The following is a 6000-nucleotide window of genomic DNA, read 5'->3' on the forward strand; positions in this document are numbered from 1 at the left end:
GTTGTGCGATGATCAGGATGAAGTGTCTTGGCAATCAAGAAGTATGTAGCTGATTCACAGTACACACGTGTGCGTGCTGATAAGGGCAAATTGAGGACTCTTTCCTACAGGCAATTACGTCAGGTTGAAAGAGCAGCGGCAAAAAAGCCTTGTCATAGCAGCAGACAAGTTTTTGAAGCTGCTTGTGCCTCCAACGTCCCCCGAACAACAAGATGCAGGGTCCTTCAGAGGTTTGCAGCTGTGCATACGCCATCCTGTCGACCTCCTCTATCCACTTCACACAAGCAGAAACGGCTCCAGTGGGCCAAACATTACATGAAGACTGATTTCAAAACTGTTTTGTTCACGGATGAGTGCCGTGCAGCGCTCGATGGTCCAGATGAATGGAGTGGAGGATGGCTGGTTGATGGACACCCCACGCAAACACGGCTACAGCGCCAACAAGGAGGAGGTGGAGTAATGTTTTGGGCTGGAATCATGGGGAGAGAGATTGTCGGCCCCTTTAGGATCCCTGAAGGCGCTAAAGATGAACTCCATAATGTATGTGGATTTTCTCAAACAGCACTTCCTGCCATGGTTCAAGAAGAAGAACCGTGTATTTCACAGCAAGATCATTTTTCTGCATGATAATGCACCATCTCATGCTGCACATAAAACATCTGCATCTCTGGCTGATATGGGCATAAAAGGGGACAAACTTATGGTGTGACCCCCATGCTCCCCTGACCTCTACCCCATTCAGAACCTTTGGAGCATCATTAAAAGGAGTGTCTATGATGGCGGGAGGCAGTTCACATCTAAGCAACAGCTCTGGGAGGGTATTCTGTCCTCATGCAAAACAATTGAAGCAGAAACCATCCAAAACCTGACAAATTCAATGGACGAGAGAGTTCAGAAGCTCCTTTCGAACAAGGGGTCCTATGTGAAAATGTAACATCACCTAGAATAAAGTTTTGAGTTGAAAACTGTTTGATTTCAGTTTCTAACAACCTGCTAATGCTTATAATTTCAAAAATGACCATTTTTTTGGTCTTTATTAAAATGAAAAGGTTGATCGAAAAGTTTGGGGGATCTAAGAGTGTGGCAACCCAGTAGTCATGATTACTTCGAATTCTGACAATATGAGGGTCATGCTGCAGGTAGTGCAGCAAGAAGGCACTTATGTGTCTTGCGCATCTCGGAGCCCCAAAATTATTTTCCGGGCTAGATGCAGCTAAAAATTATTTTTAATTTTAAATCTGGTGGAGCTTATTATAGATGGCCTAATAGGATCAGTGCTGCACACTGCTACAAAGCCCAAATTATTTTCCAGTCAAGATACAGATAAACATGATTAGTAATTTGAAAGCTTAAAACGTTTGGTAGGGTGATTTTAACCAATCATCAAGCTTTTACTCTCCCCAGGATGACACAGGGGTAGAAAAGTCGTTTCGGATCCATGATTTGTTCATCTTTATGAACGTGAGTCTGTCTACATTATCAGTGGAGAGCCGCGTGCGCTTATCTGTCAGCACACCACCAGCAGCCCTGAACACACGTTCAGACAGAACGCTGGCTGCGGGGCATGACAACATCTCCAAGGCGTAAGTGGCTAGCTCCGGCCATTTATCCAGATTGGAAGCCCAAAAAGAGCAAGGGTCCAGTGACACAGTCGTGGCTTCAATGTTTACTTGGAGATACTCCTGTACCATCGTCTCTAGGCGTTGACTATGTGTCAGACTTCTTGTCTCCTGTGGCCTTGCAAAGGATGGGCTAAAAAAGTGGTGAAATGATTCCGCAAAATTGATGTTACCAGCAGATACTGTGGTTCTGTTACGGTTTGAGTGCTGAACACTTGACGGTCCCACGGTTGGCAAGTTGGAACTGTGAGATTCACTACGTGCACCACTGGTATTTTGTGGAAAAGCACATGTAAGATTCTGAAACAGTCTCTGCTGATACTCCTGCATGCGTGCATCCCTTTCTATGGCAGGAATAATTTCTGCAAATTTACTTTTGTACCGGGGATCTAACAGTGTGGCAACCCAGTAGTCAGGATTATTTCTAATTCTCACAATTCGAGGGTCATGTTGCAGGTAGTGCAGCAAGAAGGCACTCATGTGTGTTGCGCATCCAGGAGCACCAAGTCCCTGTTGTGTTGGTGGCGAGGTAACAATCATGCTTCCTTCCTCTGTCCTCTCCCCCCAACCTCGCACAACAGAAATGTGATCAAGGTCTCCCTCATCTGATGAGTCTTCCATCAGTTCGTCCTCCACTTCTTCCTGGGCTCCTGCACCTTCCTCACTAGTTTGGCTGCTACCATGCGCCCTGGTAAAACCATCTCCCCCACCCTCACATGCCTGCCGCCTTGGTGCTGCCGACCTTCTGGACCTTGCAGATGTTAGCCCTTCCGCATACAACTCCTCCTCCTCTACTTCCTCCACCTCCTCTTGTGCCACCACCTGACTCCGAATTCTGTTTAACATGTGCTCCAGCATGTAAATCACCGGAATAGTCATGCTGATAATGGCATCGTCAGCACTAAACATCTTCATCGCCATTTCAAAACTGTGCAGAAGGGTGCATAGGTCCCTGATCTGAGACCACTCCTCCAGCGTGATTTGCCCCACCTCTGAATCTCGTTGGCCCAGGCTATACGTCAGAACGTATTGCACCAGGGCTTGTCGGTGCTGCCACAGTCGCTGCAACATGTGCAGAGTTGAATTCCACCGGGTAGGCACATCGCATTTTAGCCGGTGAAGTGGCAGGCCCAACGACTTCTGTAGAGATGTAAGTCGCTGAGCTGCGGGATGCGAACGGCGGAAGTGAGCACACAGCGACCGTGCCCTCTGCAGAAGGCCATCTAGTCTGGGATAGTGGGCTAAAAATTGCTGGACAACCAGGTTCAACACGTGAGCCATACAAGGCACGTGTGTGACATTGCCCCGGCGAAGGGCCGCACCCAGGTTTGCAGCATTGTCGCACACGGCCTTCCCTGGTTTCAGGTCCAGTGGAGACAACCATTCATGAAATTGGTTCTCCAGAGCTGACCACAACTCCTCAGCTGTGCGACTCACATTTCCCAGACATTTCAATGTAAAAACCGCCTGATGACGTTGAGCCCTACTGCCAGCATAGTAAGGAGGTGTGCAGGATCCCTTCTGCGCAGTTAGAAAGCTTGTGGCATGACCAGACAGGCTTTGGGTGCAGGTGGAAGACCGAGAGGAGGTTGAGGAGGCAGAAGCAGTGGAGGAACTTTGACATAAAGAGGATTGACGCACAACTCGTGGGGACGGCAAGACTTGGACACCAGCCCCTTGTCCTGCTGTCACCATAGTTACCCAGTGCCCAGTCAGCGACATGTAACGCCCCTGTCCATGCCTACTCGTCCAAGTGTCTGTGGTGAAATGCACCCTGTCACACACAGAGTTTCTCAAAGAAGCGGTGATGTTGTGTGCGACATGCTGGTGGAGCGCAGGCACACCTTTCTTTGAGAAGTAGTGCCGACTGGGCATCTGGTACTGGGGCACTGCGACGGACATAAGGTCTCGAAAATCCTCTGTGTCCACCAGGCGGAAAGGCAGCATTTCTGTAGCCAAGAGCTTGCAGATGGTGAAATTCAACCTCTTAGCTTTCTCATGGCTAGGAGGAAATGGTCTTTTACTTGTCCACATCTGAGGGACCGAGGGCTGGCTATTGTGCTTAGACGGGGTTGATAAGGGTGTCCCCGGCAAACTGCCGGTCTGTGAGGAAGATGCAGGCGGACATGTTAGGTTGCCTTGATCCAAAGGTGGTGCTATCGATGTCGGACAGCGCTCAACACCAGCTGGTGTTACCACCTCCAAAGAAAATGATGACCTGCCAATCACGCTGGCTGTTGCGGGTAAAGAGGTGGCAGGTCTGCGCCCCAAAACAGGTGTGACTGCTGTCCCCCCAGTCACAGAGGATGAAGAGGCCGCGGATGCACAAGATATGGCAGACGGTGGTTGGCCCGGCCGGCTAGGCCGCATTGTAGCACACTGAGCTTCCCACTGCAACTTATGCTTCATGTCCATGTGCCGGTTCATGCATGAAGTACTCAAACTATGTATTTTTTGGCCTCTACTTAGCTTTTGCTGACAAATGTTACAGATAACACGAGTTGGGTCATCTTTATCGATCTGAAAAAATGCCCAGGCTATGCAAGGCTTAGCACCCATGCGACCTGAAGAGCCACCACGACTTGTGGTGAGAGGCAGAGTTGTGCTTGAGGATGCAGTTGTTGACGTGCTTCCAGTACTACGTCTCTGTCCAGGAAGGCGCAACCTGACCTCGTCGTCACTAGCATCTTCCTCCACCTCCTCTGCTGACTTCATCTCTTGGCTGACTGTGGGTTGACAGTAAGTGGGATCTCCGACCTCATCATCATCACCCTGTGCGTTATCACACCCGTCGTCCTCAGAGCCAACCTGTTCCTGCCCTGACAAAAAACTAAAGTTGTCGCTCCAATCAGGTATTTGAGTCTTATCATCGTCTTCCTCATTGTCTCCACCAACAGGAGTTACAGTTTGGGAATGAGGGTCTACATTATGGTCAGAACCTTCTGCGTCTGGTCCTGGATCCGACTCATAAAGATTCTGGGCATCAGTGCAGATCATTTCCTCGTCTGGATTCACAGAAGCGCTGGAGTCGACCTCTGATTCCCAGGCTATAGTATGAGTAAACAGCTCTGCAGACTCAACCATCTGTTCTACCTCATACTCAGACGGGCAGCTGGAGATTTGGGAGCTGTGAGGAAGCAAGTGCGATTTGGGTGACACCTTTGAGGACTGGAGTATTTGTGATGTTGAAGTTGATGTGGAGGAGAGCCCACTTAAAGGAGCACTTGATATCCGTTGAAGCACCTGCTGTTTTTGTGCCTCATCTGGAATTTGTAGCGATTGGCGTGGCCGTAAGAAAGGGATCTTATCACATTGTCCGCTAAAAGAAGTAGACATTTTAGTTTGGCTGGAAGATGGTCTTTCTTCTGCAGATGTTACTGTTTCTTTAACACCTACCCCACGGACACAACCTTTTTTCCCCTTCCCAACACGCCTATTCCCCTTTCCACCAGCAGCAGGCCTTTTTCCACTCATTTTGGTGGTTAACTAATTCACAACTCTGGAGTTGTTTGCACAAAAAAACAATGGATGGTAACCGAGCAGAGCTGAGTGGCCAAACTGTGGTATTAGGCCAAAACTATTGGCTGGGTTAGATGCAGAAAAAAATTATTTTGAATTTGCAACCTGATGGAGGTCAGTATAGATGGACTAATAGAGAAAGTCCGACACACTACTAGAAGGCCAAATATTTTTTCAGAGGTAGATGCAGAAAAAAATATATTCAGTTTGCAACCTGATGGAGGTCAGTATAGATGGACTAATAGAACAAGTCCCACACACTGCTAGAAGCCCAAATATTTTTTCAGAGGTACTGTAGATGCAGATAAAAATTAGTTTTAATTTGCAACCTGATGGAGGTCAGTATAGATGGACTAATAGAGAAAGTCCGACACACTACTAGAAGGCCAAATATTTTTTCAGAGGTAGATGCAGAAAAAAATATATTCAGTTTGCAACCTGATGGAGGTCAGTATAGATGGATTAATAGAACAAGACCCACACACAGCTAGAAGCCCAATATTTTTTCAGAGGTAGATGCAGAAAAAAATATATTCAGTTTGCAACCTGATGGAGGTCAGTATAGATGGACTAATAGAACAAGTCCCACACACTGCTAGAAGCCCAAATATTTTTTCAGAGGTACTGTAGATGCAGATAAAAATTAGTTTTAATTTGCAACCTGATGGAGGTCAGTATAGATGGACTAATAGAGAAAGTCCGACACACTACTGTAATGCACACGCCCGGACTGACTGGCGTGTGCGTGTTTATGTAGTGATTCCACTGTGCCATGAACCGGAGAGTGCCTGGAGGGGCGTAACTAAGTATCTGCCCGATCCGACCAAGGTCGCACGACGGCATACGACGCCAGTGCACCAGG

This window comes from Phyllobates terribilis, unplaced genomic scaffold (assembly GCF_046119375.1).
Source record: "Phyllobates terribilis strain yellow unplaced genomic scaffold, ASM4611937v1 Scaffold_11__3_contigs__length_659146591, whole genome shotgun sequence".
Classification (NCBI taxonomy): Eukaryota; Metazoa; Chordata; class Amphibia; order Anura; family Dendrobatidae; genus Phyllobates; species Phyllobates terribilis.